This window comes from Halichoerus grypus, chromosome 5, assembly GCF_964656455.1.
Source record: "Halichoerus grypus chromosome 5, mHalGry1.hap1.1, whole genome shotgun sequence".
Lineage (NCBI taxonomy): Eukaryota > Metazoa > Chordata > Mammalia > Carnivora > Phocidae > Halichoerus > Halichoerus grypus.
In genome coordinates, this window is record NC_135716.1 from 13,178,256 (window position 1) to 13,195,348 (window position 17,093).

The window sequence follows — 17,093 nt, forward strand, 5'->3', positions numbered from 1 at the left end:
CGGAGGCTGAAAGTGCCCTGTTTACTGTACATGGCTGCCTGAGTGCACCCTGGCAGGCAGCCAGGGAAACCAGAAAGTGTCCTCCTTCGCAAAAAATATAGCACCTTGGCTATATATATAAAATATATTTTGGTCTTTGAGAGATATACATACACACATACACTTTACATATGTCTTGATATACATGCTGTATATATATATATACACACACATATATGATGTATATGCTTGAAACTTTCAATCATATATAAATATACAAACCACATATATTTTAACACTTTATATATATATAAAACCAAAAGGCTTATGCTTGAAATTAAGGTTTGTTTTCTGTGCTGGCTGTCTCTGGTCTAAGGTCATTCATTCATTCATTCATTCCACAAATGTTTACAGAGTGCTACCATGTCACGGGTACAGTTCTTGGCAGGGGCTAAGACAAAAATCCCTGCCCCCTGGAGTTTAATCTCCAGCTGTATAGGGGGGACTAATGGATCAACTCACACAATTGTAAGGCACGCTAAGAGGTGCCAAGAAAAACGCAGGAAAATAAAGGCAGGAAGGAGAAGAATGAGAGTTGCAGAATGGGGGTGGAGGGGGACGTTGAAATGTGAAATACACTGGCCAGGAGAGGCCTGGCTGAGATGGTAACTTGTAACCCCTGAACAAAGGCTTGGAAGAGGCCAGGGAGTGAGCAGTGAGGATAGAGTCCAGCAAGCAGAGAATCTTGAGTGTCCAAGAGAGGACAAGGCAGAATGGCAGGTGGGGTGAATGGGACAGAGGAGCTAGGGTGCAATCAGGGTAGCAGGGCTGGGTTGCATGGGCCTCCCAGACCATTGCAAGGCCCATGGCTTTTACTCTGAATAGGATAGGAAGCCTGCAGGAGCTCTGAGGCAGAAAGGTCATGTGCCCTGGCTTGATTTCAAAGGGTGACCCTGGATGTTGCTTTGAGAATAGATTGTAGAGGGGCGAGGGCAGGGGCAGAGACCAGTCAAGGGCTGTTGTACTGATGCAGGCAAGATATGATGGCGGCCGGGACCCAGGTAGGGGCAGTGGGGTGTTGAGAGGACGTGATATTCTGGATGGATATGGTTTGCCGATGGTCTAGATATGGTAGGTGAGCCAGCGGAACCCAAGGTTAACTAACTCCAAGGTTGTGGCCTGAGCAAATGAAAAGTTGGCATTGCCATGAGCCAAGATGGAGAAGATCACAAACAGGAAGACACAGCGGGGCGGGGGGCGGGGGGTGGCGGTTGGTGGGATCAGAAGTCTGCAATGCTGGTGGGACACCAAAGTGGCGACATGGTTGAGGCAGCCGAAGGTACCAGTCTGGAGGCTGGGCACAACAGCCCGGACCCCTCACTTGTGCTCTGCCTCTTCAGGCTTCAGAAGGAGAAACACAACATGTTGGCTGGGCCCTTGAGAGGCCTCTCCTTCAAGCCTTCACCTAGAGGCCTCCTACAAACCCTCAATCCCAAAGTGTTCTTGAGAGCATCCTTCCCCGGAAGACCTGGGAAGAGCTCACGGTTCGGCATCCCCTGGGGGGGAACCAAGAGCAAGTGACCAGAGCGGTGCCATCTGCAGTGGTGTGGAGAGCAGGAGTCCGAGTGAGGCGGCCCTGGCAGGTGCAGCAGGCACTTGTCCCACCAGCCAGCCGACAAGGAAGGTCGGACACAGTCCCTGCCCGTTAGGGCCTCTGAGCTCTGGGGATGGAGCGGTCTGGGCACATGGCAATAGAGATAATACCCAGGAAGATGTGCCCAGCAGGATGTTCGGTGCTGCCAGCTTGCTGTTACCGAGGAAACGTCTGCAGGAAGGGGTCGGCTGATGAAGGGGAGCCAGGCAGAAGTCATTCTTGTGCTGAGCACCTACTATGCGCCAGGAATGTGTTATCTCTAAATAGGACCTCCCAAGCCCTCTCCATTTGAAAAAAAGAGGAGGGACCCCTGGGTGGGCTCAGTTGCTTAAGCGTCCACCTTTGTCTCAGGTCATGATCCCAGGGTCCTGGGATCGAGTCCCGCATCGGGCTCCCTGCTCAGCGGGGAGCCTGCTTCTCCCTCTGCCTGCTGCTCCCGCTGCCTGTGCTCTCTTTCTGTCATATAAATAAATAAAATCTTCTAAAAATTTTTTAAAATTTAAAAAAGAAAAGCAGAGGAATATTGAGGTCCAGAGTGCTAAGTAGCCCGTCCGCGGTGGCAGCTAGAAAATGGCCTCTGCGCACTGCACACACTGACTTCCAGTCCAGGTGGAGGGGCCACGGCCAGAAGGGCGGGTTCTGTCAAAGCTGGGCTGGTGCAGTGGGGAGGGGATGGGAAGGGGGTGATTTGAGAAGCTCTCTGTTCCTCTTGGCAGCTGTCTTTCCATTCTTACCCGTCCTGAACCCCTGCGCCCAGACTGTTGGTCACAAAGGCACCACCCCACCTGCTCAGCCTTGAAGTGCAGCATTTCCCCTGGTCTGCGACACCTCCACCCTGTGCTGTTCTCTGTGATGCCAGAAAGCCTGGGGCTTCTCCCTGGCCTCCTGGAAGGGGAGGGTCTAAGCTAAGGTCCTGGGGCTACAAAGAGGCCAAAGGCTCAGGACCAGGAGTTAAAGGCATCTCCCACAGCAGCACCCTTTCCCGGAGGCCCTGCACCAGGAATCCAATTCCTGGGGTGGGGAAGACAGAATGGAAGGGGGACACAGGGAATGCCTCAGGAAGGGAGACTCAGTGGAAACAGCATCAGGCCTGGCTCATGGAGAAGTGTCCAGCCTCAGGGAGCAGAACGGAATAGGGTTCCAGGCCACTGCATGGGGCAGAAAGGGAGAGAGACACCACAGCCCTATCAGCCCCCCAGGAGATGAGCTGTCTTGGGAGGTGGTGGGAGTGGGGGAGGCTGGGGAATCAAATACTTGAGGGGGGTGGTATTTTCTGACATTCATCTCTGTGATAAAGGACTCAGAATGGGACAGAGTATGAATCCTAAAGCTTGACCTTGGCAGTGTCCAATGGCAAAATGGCACCATGGTTAAAAAGCATGGATTCTGGAGCTGGGCTGCCTGTGTTTGAATCATGGCTTTGCCATTTATGAGATTCTCAGGTAAGTGAATTAACCGCTCTTTGCCTCATTTTCCCCATCTTACAAGGGATGATAATCCTACCTGCCTCAGTGTTGATAAGAGGGAGGAAATGAGTCTGAGCCTGAAGCCTTGCAATGGAGCCTGGCTCACACAATTGGCCATACGGTCTGGCATATCAGAGGACTCTCTGGGCCACGAGTCAGCAAGCCTTTTCTATAAAGGGCCAGAGAGTCGATGTTTCAGGCTTTGTTAGCCATATGGGCTCTGTGGTATATTCTTCTTAAAATTTTCAACCCTTTGGAAATGTAAAAACCATTCTTAGTCCAAGATCCTTATAAAAACAGACCACTGACCCGATCTGGCCCACAGACTGTAATGTAACAATCCCTGATGGAGACGGGGATTGAGCCTGGAGATCCAGATGTGGCTGGGTGTGGGGTCACAGTGGCTGGCTTCCTGCACCTGCCAGGGCTGGGCTAGGGACGATGGCGGGAAGAGCCCTGGGTGCAGGGGGAATGGTGGACTGGACCAGGACAGTGGATGCAGAGGAAATCGGGGGGCCTGGGGAGGGCCAGGCAGGGCTGCCGTGGGCTCTCACTCTGAGCCTGGACCTCACCCATCGGCATCATGGCATCACGGTCTAAGAATCACGTGAGGCCCGAGCCTCTGAAGGCAGCAGCGACATTTACAAGGGGTGACCATTTATCCTCCCCACAAACATTTGTGAGACATTTACTATGTTCCAGGTGCTGTTCTAAGCCATGGACAAGACAGACGTGACCAGGCTGCACGCCTGGAAATCCCAGCTGTCAGCTGGTACCTTTATAGCAAGGATGCGCTTGCCTCATTGGACTTGGCCTTCAGTGGTTCCTGGGTGGCCTCTTCACTGGGGCTTAGGGATCTGGATGCCTATTACTCTGTCCTTGTAGAGGGAAAGGAAGAAAACCATCTGCTGCCCAGGAAATGGTAACAGGATGATGACCCAGCATTGCTCAGCCAGCATGGCGGACAGGGAGCTCTTGATAAATGTTGCCTGGGAAGATCCCATCCACCCCTCCCCCCCAAAACCAAGGTTGAAAGAGGCTCCTAACTGTGGGCCCTGATCATCTCAGGGAGGGTCAACATGAGGCAGAAATTGTTGACTATCTCTCTCCCAAGCTGAGAAATGAAGGATTTATTTTATTATAAAAATAGCTGACTCACTACTATGTTTCAGGTACTTGATCTTATGTAGTTTTCACAACAACCCAATGCGGTATCATTGTTGCCATTTTACAGATTGGAAAATTGAGGCTGGTGGGGGTAACCGAGGTGTCCAAGGTCATTCCGTTCATAACAATGAAGGAAACCTATGCACTCTGCCCCAAACACAGTGAACTTCTTTTGGCCCCCAGTCAGCGCCCTATCCCTGTACACTGAATAGTAAGTTGTATCTAGCGGGGTCATCCTTTTTTTATCTTGACTCACCTCCTGTGAGGTGCCGTTCCCTAGGCCGCGACTCGTCGCAGGATACATGGCCAATCCCTAATGAATATGCCAGCATTTGACAGGTGGGTTGAGTTTCTTCTTACACAGAAATGAAAGTAACACCACCTTACCCATGAGAACAGTGGGGCATTGTAAAGTCTGTTCTGAGCATGCTGGAATCCTCTGGTGGAATTAGGGCACCAAAGGAAAAACTAACTATTTCAGAGAGGGCATCGAGAATGTGTTTTTCAACCTAGCTGCTGGTTTTCAACTCATAACTGCCCGCACACCTGCAGTCAGGGGGAAATGAAATCTGTGATCACCGATGGACAGGGTGGCCTTGACATTCAGAGCAGGGACCACAAAGATTTGCTATGAAAAGCCAAATAGGACATATTTTAACCTCTGCAAGGCCATACATTTCTCTCACAACTGTTCAACTCCATGGCTGTGGAGCAGCATGGGTATGCTGGACATGAATGGGTATTGCTGTGTTCCAATAAAACTTTGTTTATAAAATCAGGCGGTGGGCCAGGCTTGGCGTGTGGGCTGTAGTTGGCTGATTCCTGGTTTAGAACAGACACAGCAATCAAACTCTTTACTGGGAACCAATGGTGAAGCAGGCACTCCACATATTTTATCTCTTTGGGGTTTATTTCTTTTCAGTAACAGGTGTTTGCCGTGTGCTTACACCGGCCAGGCACCGTTCTCGACATAGGGCTTCAGTGCACAAAAAGACAAAATGCCACTTACGTGACAAAATCCCTGCCTACGCCCCTCCCCAGGAAAAAACCATCACCCCAACTCTCCAGGTGAAGAAAAGAAGGGCGGAGGGGACGTCCCAGAGCTTGTGAGGGGCAGAGCTGGGATTTCAGACCCGATCCCAAATCTCAGGTCTTGCCATGACTCTGTGCCATCCCCCAAATCACAATCAAGACCCTGGATTCCAGCCCAGAGGCTGCCTCTGCCAGGGAGTCATCCTGCACTGAGCTAAGCTGTGGCTGTGGGCACCTTTTTGTGCAGCACCAGCCCAGCTTCCAGAAATGCCCAAAGCCAGAAACGATGCAGTGGAAACCACCAACCTCTGATAAATGTGAGAGAAGCTGCTCTGTAGGGCACCACTGCAGGACTGCCCCCAACCGTGTCTGGGACCCAGACGTCCCTGAGGACACGAGGGGCTCCGACGCGGCCCCCCCAAAGCAGCCGCCCAGACTGGCCAGGGAGGCCGCGGGCCAGAGGACAGAGCTGACAAACAGTCCTGCTGTCTGAAGGCCTGTCTGTGCAGGGCACTGGTGGGAGTCTGCCTGTCATCCTCTTTTTATGGTTCTATGTGGCTTGGACCCTGAAATAAAGGAGCTCTCTGTGGAAGGGAATGAAAATGGTAAGGGGAGAGAGTGCAGGAACGGACTTTTCTAGAGTTTCTGCTTGGTGCCAGGCACTTGAACATTTCATCCACACACCGTGGGGTGGGTATACACTGTTTCTCCTGTTTCATAGACCAGGGATTGGCAAAGTTTCTTCGTAAAGGGCTGGGTAGTAAATATTTGTGATTTTGTGGGCCATGCGGCCTCTGTCACAACTAGTCAGCTGTGCCCTGTAGACTGCAAGCGCTTATACATCCTCTGTCGCCCATATAGGCCACTGGTCAATGAATGAGCGCAGTGGTGTGTCAATCAAACTCTGCTTATAGACACTCAGAATTTCCTATGATGCTCATGTGTTATGAAATACCATTCTTCTGAGTTTTTATTTTTTAAATGTAAAACTGAAAAATAAATAAAAATGTAAAAATGTTTATATGTTAATTTAACTTATATTTGCATTAAAAATGTACATGCAGGGGCACCTGGCTGGCTCAGTCGGAGGAGCGTGCGACTCTCAATCTTCGGGTCATGAGTTCGAGTCCCATGTTGGGCGTAGAGATTACTTAAAAAAAAGAAAAGAACTAGAACAGAAAAGACTTTATAAAAAAATAAAAAAACTGTACATGCAAAAATGTAAAATTTCAAATGTAAGTGATATTTGGGGATGTAACCCCCATTTTTAGTTTGTGGGCTATACAAAAGCAACAGTGGATTGGAGGTTGCCCATAGGTCATAGCTTGCTGACCCCTGTCCTAGATGACGTCACTGTAGTACGGGAAGGTTCAGCCCATTCCTGGATCACATATTCAGTGGCTGACCCAGGAGTCTAACCCAGAACCTAGGTTTGCAAGCCCCTGGTGTAGAATTCCTAAGGGCCGTGTGGATGATAGCAAAAGCCTACCTGTTTTTGATGATTGCAAATAGAACAGTAAAGGCTTTTCATTCATTCATTCATTTGATCATTCTTGATTATTCAATCAATCATTCATTCACTGATCTTTCAAAATGTGCAAGACCCTCAGGTGGGAGGTATTCAGGTCAAGAGCCTCTTTTAAGCCTTAATGACAATTCTTAAGAGGGTTGGCAACTTACAATGGTCATCCCCATTTCACAGATGAGAGAACAGAGGCGTAGAGAGAAGCCCACATTCATTCCATTTTTTCACCTGCCTAGGCATTGTGCGGGTGAGATCTTTCCTTATGGAATGTAGCAACAAAGAAGTAAAATACATAAAACGAGAAGGTTAAAAAACAGAGATGTTAAGGTTGAAAAATATGTACAATTGCTCCAGATGGGGCCAATGGGCAAAGCTCAGGGCAGGGGCATTTGGGCCAAGATGCATTTCAGCCATCAGAGATGGGTACGCCGGGGTAGCAAGAAGCAGAAAGGACAAGGCCCAAAGAAGGAGATGGAAGACTGTGTGGAGGGCAAGGGACTTCTCGGTTGTGCAACCACCACAGACCCTGGGGAGGCGGGCTGGGCTGGCCAGAGGAGGGCCCAAGGCCCCGCCTAGAGGATGAGATGAGCTGCAGGGCACTGGGGACTCCCGGGGGGGGGGGGGGTCTGCTGTGACAATTAAGCAGTGGCCAGTGCCCGAGTTTAGGAGCACAAGACTAGGGAGTTTCAGAAGGTGCTAGAAGAGGATATTGGAAAGTGGGGAAAGAAAGAAAATTCAACCCAGCTGGAAATTCTCAGCTTTTGAGTCTGCAGCCCCCGGGGTGCTGGGAGCGGTGGTCGAGCCCTCCCTGCAGCCCCGACGGGTGAGGGGGGCGGGAGGTGTCACCTCCAGGTTTGAAGGCTGACCCAGGCTGAGCAAGAGGAGAGCGCTGTCCAATTCGGGACCCTCTGTGCCCCGAGTCTTCTCAAACCCCTCCTCCCTTCTGATCCTCACACCCTCACTAAGATAGCTGTTGGCAACCCCACTTGGCCTCAGGAAGCTGACACTCGGAGGCCACAAGCTTCAGCTGAGGCCACATCCTGCCTTTTCCCCTCACTGCTGGGAATGACGGCACTCATCGATAATGATTAACACTGAGAGCTTAGGATGTGTTTCCATGGGTTTTCCTAGTTAATCATTTAAGGCTCACAACCTGATGAAAAGCTAGATATATATATATATCTTTAAAAGTTTATATATAGGGTCGCCTGGGTGGTGCAGTGGGTTAAGCACACAACTCTTGGTTTCAGCTCAGGTCATGATCTCAGGGTTGTTTTGATCGGGCCCCACGTCGGGCTCCATGCTCAGAGCAGAGTCTGCTTGAGGTTCTCTCCCTCTGCTGCTCCCACTCGTGCTCAGTCTCTAAAATAGATAAATAAATCTTTTTTTAAAAAGCTTATATATAGAAAGCACATATTATATGCAATGCCAACAAGGAACCTTCGGCAGGGAGCTGGGGAGGCTGCAGCCCCTGTGCCCTCCCGTGTCTGAGAAGCACCAGTGGGGGACAGAGTTAGTAGGGCAGAGACAGGGATGAAGGACACAAGGATCTTGAACACACCGCAGGCTTAGTATCTCCCTGGGGGAGGACACAGAGGTCGTGCTGGGAGGGAGTGGGTGAGTGAGCACACCGTGTGACATGGGACTGGAAGATCAATCTGAATGAAGGCCAGGCTTCTCCAAAGGGAGAAAGCAGGCTGGAGGGTAGTTGTTCCCTTAACCCCAGCAGCACAGGCTTAGCAGGCTGCCAAGGCAAGCGCTGAACTTGGCCGGGCACGCAGGGTTGTATAATCATCTCAGCCCTGCCGGGTCACTCCCGAACACCAGGGCAACCTTCGTACCAGCAAAACAAACTGCTGACCGCCTGCCAGTCGGAGGAGTAAACAGAGGAGGCATCGTATGCCAGGGACCCTCCGAACATTGCTCCTGGTCCTGCTGGGCTACTAATAACCACAGTAACCTACTCTCCCGGAGCACTTACATGTCAGGTGCGTGTGCTCAAAGTTCTAAATGCACTATCTCTTACGTCGTCAAGAAAAGACTCTGAGGAAGGTGATAAAACCATCCCATTTCAGAGACGAGGACTTTCAGGCTCAGGAACTTCCCTTGGATCATCATGCCATTTGAGAGTTGAGCTGGGATCGGAACCCAGGCAACCTGATCCCTAGAGCTGCACCCATGGCCTCCATGCTGTAGGGAGGCAGCCGGGCATGTGGCAGTGGAAACAGAGATCTCAGAGCCTGGGATTATGTGGAATCAGATCTTAGCTCCCCCCCACTTCTAGCTGGAGCTTTGGATTAATTCTGCTCAGTATCTGTTGTCTCATGGGCAAGATGTGGATCTTTAGGTCCAAGGGTGGTAATAAGAATGGGAGATATAAGCAAAGTGGCTTCCATAGTTCCTCCATAATGTGTCTGGTCTCATGGGCCCACAGCCTCTGCCAGAGTGAAGCATGGGTCCTCCCTGAACCTTGGGCTCCTCTTCAGCTCCCATAAAGAGTCACCCTACCCTCCTAGGCTGTACTCTATGTTCAATAAACTCCCAGCTAGGGTAGAAAAGCCTAACAAGTGATCCCAAAAGCTACCAAAGAAACACATTCTCTGATCTCCCAGCCCCAGGCCTTCCTCCCTCCCAGCAAAGTCAGCCTTTAACTCCCCACCACCCTGTCTTGCCAATTTATCATACTCCCTCCACCCAGGGGACAAACAAGGGAAATTAAAAAGGTGAGAAAATCAGCTGAGTCTTGCAGGTAACTAGTTCCTTAAACGTAGAATTACCAACCTATGGAAAGAAGTTTCTTTCTTGCCCATAAAACATCTCTCCACTACTCCAGAAACCTCGAGGCCCCCCTCTCCCTGCTCTGTGCAGGTCCCTGCATAGAGCTGCATTTCAACACAACGGTTTTCCTTTGTGATCCTGAGTGTTGTACCATATGCATTTTAAAAGCATTATTCTCAAAAGGCATCCAGAGCTTCCCCAGTTTGTAAAAAGGGTCCAGGGCACGCTGCAGCCTGCATGCACACGCATGCACACACACACACACACACACACACAGTCTCAAAGCTCTCTCTTTGGTCCTGGCATGCCAGGCCCTAGGAACTCACAAGTTCCTTGCCCTTCATGAAATTATTTCCTAAATAGGTTTACAGATAGGACCATGTTGCCTCCATCTTTCACTTTCCCTATGGAAATTCTCCTCTCTTACCTACAAATCTGTGTCACTGAGAAAGACAAAGGGAGAAGCTAGGCAAGAATGACTCTATTCTGATACGTATGCACTTTACCAGCTATGACCCCTACCCTGTTTGGCCAAACTGTCTGTTTCATTATCTGTACCCCTGGCTCCCTGCAAGTTCTGGGAGGCCAGGGGTAATGTTGAATCCGTTATTCCACAGCCTAGAACAGCAACTACGAGGAGCAAGTCTCAGATGGATGGATGCTGAATCCGTGGGGAGGAAAGGCAGCTGTGCGGGAGAGAGAGTTCCAGGGGCACATGGTTTCACTGCTCACTTCTGTGGGTAAACTTCCCTCCCTTGAGCAAATCTCTAGACATTTCCTCCTGACCTCAGAGGTCCATTTAGAGCTCTTGGCCTTTTCTTCTTCTTTGGGCCACATGGAGAACAAGCTGGCACAGTGTCTGCCTCCCTGGGTCAGAGCCCGGCCGTGCCTTCTCCGCCCGATTGGAGGTTGCCCTTGCCCTTGCCCTTCCCCTGGGAGCGTGGCAGAGTGAACACTGTCCATCCCCCCCGGCAGAGGCCCGGGCTTTCACAAATGACATCTATGGAGCAGTCCACCCAAACCTGTAGAGTACATGTTCCTTGCCAAGTACACATGCAGCATTCCCAGCTACACACCGTATGCTGAGCCATAAAATAAGTCTCCATACATTTCAAAGGATTGAAGTCACGCAGTACATCTTCTCTGAGGACAATGGGAATAAATTTGAAGTCAGCAAGCGTTGATACGTGGCAAATCTCCAAATACTTGCAGAAACTCTTGCAGTGCCTGACACAGGGTCGGTCCTCAGTGATTTCTGCCCTGATGTCTTTCTCCGCCGTAGTTACGATCCCTCTGCTGCTGAGAAAAAGGGGAGGTCAAGGTCATGGCTGCAGTCCTGCAGGCAGCACACTGGCTGCCCGGTCTACACAGCGAGCTGGGACCACGAGTCAACCTGGGATCCCCCTCTGAGCCCCTTGGCTTTCACCAGATCCCATTCACGCGGGGAGGGCTCTGCTGTGCTGCCCAATGGGGTCCCCCTTCCCCACCCCTGCTCTCTACTCTGAGGGGCTCAACCTTCTCAAGGGCCTGCTCCGTGTCAGGCCCCACCGGGTGACGGATCTTGCTCTATTCACTCAGAATATTCTCTGGCAAATAAAATGAAGGTCATTTTGTTTAGGGATGTTAAGTGATACTCTTGAGGAAAAGATGAAGATAGCACATCAGAAATGCCTGCTTTCCTTTGCCCGCCATTTTATAGGGCGTGCCCGTGAGACCAGCGGTAGAGTCAACCAGAAAGAAGCTCAACCAGCAAAGTCATTTGACGTAAATGGTGACTGAGGCCCTGACATTGCTGGACTGGGGACTGACGTGGGATCTGAATTTTACTTAAGGGGTTTGCTTGAGCTTTTGAAGGCCAATAACCTGATCTGTGTTTTCTGTTCATTATGTAAACGGGCAATGAAGGTGCTGATAATCCACCCCCCGTGAGAGCCAGAAGCTGGGGGAACATGTTATTGGCAGGAATGGGCAGTGTGTAAACAACATTTCACCGAGACAAAGCTGGTTGGAGCATCCTTTTCCTACAAGTCAGGATAAAGATCTCCTAGATAGGAATGAGTGGGAAATTGAGACCTTAATTAAAGCACATCTGAAGGGGCTGGTATGTGACAAAACTTCCTCAGAACTCGGTCCATGGAAGGTTCCCAATGGGATCCCATCAAGAGAAGAAGTTTTCAGAGGCAAGATTCAAGCCCAGTTTTGTCACTTTCTAGCTGTGGAGCCAAGGGGACAGGACTTCACCTCAGCCTCCTCGTCTGTGCAGTGGGGATGAGGATGAAAGAACCTACCTCAGAGGGTAGTTGCAATGACGCACGAAGACACTGAGTGAGTAGCTCACGCGGAATAACAATCTAGAGCCCTTATCATGCCATCTAAGCAAACACACTTAATGTTCAGGACAATCCTAGGAAGGAAGCTATTCCCATTTTGTAGACATGAACATTCAAACCCCGTAAAATTAAGAAACTTGTCCAAGGACGCAAGCCGTAAGTCATAGAGGTGGGATTCAGACTCAGGTCTAACTCCAGAGCCTCAGGAAACTTCCAGTCTAATAAGAATGACCCACAGAAACACCACCTCCAACACCAGGAGGTCCAGCCACACTGCCCCAGGGACAATGTGCTGGACTTGCCCTGTAGGAACAAGGGTTAAGGTGCCCCATTTCAGCTGGACCTAGAAGGACATTTTGGTTTTCTTTCTCTCTCTCTCTCTTTTTTTTAAAGATTTATTTATTTATTTGAGAGAGAGAGAGAAAGAGGGAGCCAGGGGTGGGGGGGGGAGGGTCAGAGGGAGAAAATCGTCAAGCAGACTCCCAGCTGAGCATAGAGCTCAACATGGGGCTCGATCTCACAACCCTGAGATCATGACCTGAGCTGGAACCAAGAGTTGCGACGCCTGACTGACTGAGCCACCTGGGGCCCTGACATTTTGGTTTTCACTAAGCAGAGGAGGAAGCAAGGAGAATCTTATTAGTGGAAAACTCATATTGGCAATAGCAAGAAGGTGTGAAAAGGAATTCCCTGTTAAGTAAGACTGGAAGGATAGCTGAGCTGAGCACTGGGCTGGCTGGAGTCTCATATGAACTCACTTCCATGTCTTTGCAAACACCTTGATCATCAGGGGCTCAGAAGGTTAAGCGTCTGCCTTCATCTCAGGTAATGATCTCAGGGTCCTGGGATCGAGGAGCCCTGATCAACTGGGAACCTGCTTCTCTCTCTCCCTCTGCCCTCACCCTGCTCCCCCCCATGCACGCTCTCTCACTCTCTCAAATATATAAAATCTTAAAACAAACACCCTGCTCAGCAAAGCGCTGTGGATAAGAGCACAAGCTCTGTGTCTGATGGATTGTTGACCTAATAAAACTGTGTGACTTTGAGCAAGAGACTTAACCTCTCTGGTCCTGAAAGGAGATCAACTTTCAAATGGGGGCCATTACCTTAACCCTCTGGAAGGCTGTACTGAATAAATAGGGCATTCCATAAGGGCTTAGCCTCAAGCCTGCTGGCATTCTGATGCTTATATTTCTGCTCCACTAGATGTATGTAGCCTGCATCTCTGCCATCACTCTGCCCACTGCCCAGACCCCTTTTGCTCAGTGGAGATGTCATCTCGCAGGAACTACTCGTTAATGTCCTAAAAAAGAAAAGACTCAAAAACTGGAGAGCAACGGGGCTTGGTCTGTTAGTATTACTAGAGATGAGTTTCCACAACAAACGACTTGTCCTCTTATAGCCAGAACTGGGGATCTGACTTCATTCCTCTTGCAAAATACATTTTGGCTAAATAACTGTGCTGTGATATCATTTGAATTCTCACCATTTGACAGCCGCCGGAGAAGGTACTTTCTGCCTGGACCACAAAGTTGTCTCTATGGGTGTTTGTATTGTATCGTGTAAAATAGGATGACAGATTGGAGACTTTCAGAAAAAGGCACATTTGCTTCATGCTTTCCTCTTGTTCCACACAAATGCACATCTGGAGGGTCTTGTCCTGTGCCTGGGCTTAACTAGGTATTTGTGATTCTTTAAATCAAAGGTCCTAAGATAACACATCTTTTCAAATTTCACCATCTCCAAATACACACACGTCTTACAACAAGCGGTGTTCGGTAGTTTAATTGAAGGCATTTGTTCCTTTCTTAATGGCGCATAAATTAATAGTGAGTTGTCTAACCGATAGCATCTCAGATTTGAGGAAATGCAGTATGTGCTGGGAACCAGGCTAGGTTTGAAACAAAACTTGCTTTTGCTCTAAACAACAACCACATAACTACAGATTGTCACTTCTAACTTACACATGGGAAATCTGATGCCCAGGGTGTGAAAGGAAAATTTGCCAAGAGGGCTTTAGTACGTGGGAGGAAGAGTGAGGGCGGGGTTCTAGCTACTATTGCTGAGGATGAATTACTGCAAAACTTAGCACCATAAAACAACAATCGTTTTATGTTGCTCATGAGTTTTTGGTCAGGAATTTGGGAAGGGCTGGGCTGGGCAGTTCTCACTTGGGGTTTCTCATGCCCTTGGAGTCAGATGTCAGCTGGGCTGTGGTCATTTGAAAGTGCAAATGGTCTGAACATCCAAAATGGTGGTCTGCAAGGCTGTCGGCCAGCGCTGGGTGCTGTCTGGGAGCTTAGCTGAAACCACAGACCAGAGCACCTACACGTGGCTTCTTCAGCAAGGTAGTCGCAGTGCTTCCCTCAGAAAGAGTACCCCAAGGCAATCTGGAGGGAGCTGCAGGACGTTTTGTGACTCTACGGCTTGCAGCCATCACCAAGACTCAAGGAAAGGACATCAATTCCATCTTTCAATGGGAAGAATGTCAAGGAACAGGACCACTTCATTTTTAAACCTTCACAGATGAGAACTGTCATCTGCCTGGTGCAAAGACACCAGATGTGACATGGCTTGTCTGGTGTCCAGAAGCACAGGGAGGAAGAACAAGAACTAAGTGTGATGAAGAGGATTTTTAGAAAAAACAGGTGGGATCGTCTGGTCACCTGCGCGTTCACTCTCGAAGTCTTCGCTTTGGGATGTTACACATGGATCCGGTGTTGCTCCCACTGTTTAGAACCTATCAGTAGCTTTCTGAGATGTAGATTCAGGGCCAACTTAGCAGGTTCACGAGAGACCTCAGGCTTAGGACTTGGTCAGACAAACCTTGTTTCTACCCAGAGACAGGCTTCATCTAGTTTAATATTTACTGAACATGAGTTGCAGAAAATTCTGGGGTCTGTGGATATCTGAATGAACAAAACAATGCCATTCTCCTCACAGGGCTTATATTCTGATGGGAGACGCATAAAGTCACCAAATCTGTAATAATATCAGCAAGGCATAAGAACTATGGATAATGACAGAAAGTGAGGGCTGGGGGCAGCTGTGTTGGGGGATGGTGGTCAGAGTTGACATCAGAACAGAGATCTGAATGCAGTGAGGAAATGAGTCAGGTATGCAGGGGAAAGAGTGTTCCAGAAAAGGAGAACATTCCGTGCTAAGGCCCTGAGGCCAGCCTGCGCTCAGGTAGGTTTAGTCTATAGCAAGAAGGCCAGTGTGGAAAGTAGGGTGAACAAGAAGAGAAACAAGGAAGGGAGGGCCTAGGGTCCACTCAGGGAGGGCCTTACAGGGCACAAGAGGAACTTTGGATTTTATTCTAGGTGAGGTGGAACTCCCTTAAAGGGTTTTGAGCAAGTGGATCCCAGGATTTGGTTTATATTTTGAAAAGATCTCCCTGGCTGTTGAGAGAAAAGGGAGGACAGGGTAGAAGCCAGGCCCGTTAGGAGGCGCGCTCCCTCAGTGGCCCAGGCAGAAGGTGGAGGTGGCTTGGTCTGGACTCTCATTGGTGGAGGGGGTGAGAAGGTGTGAAATGGGCATACATTTTGAAGGAAGATACCACAGGATGTGCTAATGGACACATCTTACCAGCTGATCTTTTAATCTCACAACTGATATGTATCCAAAAAATGTTTAGCCCTTGCCCAAATTCAAATCTGATCTCTACAGAAGGTGACAACGTGGGTAGTGGCAAGTGAGAGAGACCCAGGTCAAGCAGCTCCCGCACACACACTGGCCAAGCGTCTCATCCTCATGGCAGAGAAGGGCCTGGAAAGCAGGCATTGCCCACCCCCCCCACCGCCCCCTCCCCGAAAGATTTGAGATTCAAGAGAGTAAGCCACTGTCTGGAAAGACCCTTTCAAAAAGGAGTTTGAGAAAGTCTAGAACCTTCTAAAAGGGCTGTTGGGGAGATGAACACCTATTTGCATGGGCAAGTTTGGGTATTTTGGTCATTCACTCCATGACACGACTTGGTAGCCACAGCCCCTCCTCCTGCACAGGTTGGTTCTCTAAGGGGCCTTTTCCGTCAAAAAGAAACCACTGCTGTGGCTGTTTTGAGACAGACTTTAGGGGGAGTTTCATGCTCTAGGAGTCTCAGTGGTGAAAGGGTCAATATGCTCTTTAAATACCACAAGTGGCCAAATGATTAGATCAAGGTGCAAACCCACGCCTATAATAGTGGCTACTTTTCTTTTACTTTTTTTTCTTTTTGACCAACAGATATATAGCTACTTACTACGTGTCAGGTAGTGTTCTCATCACGTATGAAACATTAAGTCATTTAATGCTCATTATAATAATAGTAAGAACTGCTAGTATCCTTCATTCGATACTCAATGCTCATTTAATGAGCATTTTGCAGATGAGGACATGAGTCACAGAGGAGCTAGGTGACTTGCCCAGATCACTATAGCTAGTAAGGGGGCAGAGCCAAGATTAGAACCTGGGACTTCTGGCTCTGGAATTTGGGCTCTTAAGCACCATACTAAGCTGCCCAACACTGACTGCTTTGGTGGAAATCTGTATATATACTCAAAATGTTTTCAGCTGCAAATAAAAGACAACTTGGAGTGGCATAAAGAAGTAGGCCTTGTTTCAATTACAGGAAGTCTGGAGGTAGTCTTCTTCCCTGGGCTGGGGGGACAGCCTGCAGTGTTATCAAAGATCCAGGCTTTTCCTATCTTTTCTGCTTCAGCATTTCAGTCTGTTGACTTGTTACCTCATGCCTGCAAGATGGCTGCTACACCTCCAGGTATCTTACCCTAGATCCCCACAGGAAAAAAAAAGATAAGAATGAGCTTCCCCTATGGGGTACTTTGTCTTCTTATTTGAAGAGGACCGCTCCCTAACAAAACTAGATAACATGCATGCCTGCCATCTCCATACCTGGTTTAAACCAATCTTGATTCATCTCATTAGGCTGGATTGGAACCTGTCTTCCCTGAGGCCCCAGGGATAGATACCACCTGAACCTATCATGGTTCTATGCAGTGGAGAGACAATGGCCATTGAAGAGACAACAGATAGCATTTGTCACCGTAGGTATTACTATCCCCATTTTACATGGGCACTTTGCAGCTAGAAGTCACAAAGTCAAGATTGCATGGCTGGTAAAATGGTAGTCCCAGAATATTAACCCAGGTCCGCCTGACTCTAAATCA

At 49.2% G+C, this 17,093-nt stretch overlaps 1 protein-coding gene across 2 annotated transcripts in view; it reads right to left on the minus strand.

Moving 5' to 3' along the window:
* Positions 1-110: 110 nt before the first annotated feature.
* LOC118530831 (uncharacterized) overlaps positions 111-17,093 on the minus strand; it is a 250,586-nt gene continuing 233,603 nt past the window's right edge. For both annotated transcript variants that reach the window (XR_013447685.1, XR_013447684.1), the window contains one exon: positions 111-10,897. The gene's annotated coding sequence lies outside the window, so the exon portion shown is untranslated. The remainder of the gene's footprint in view (positions 10,898-17,093) is intronic.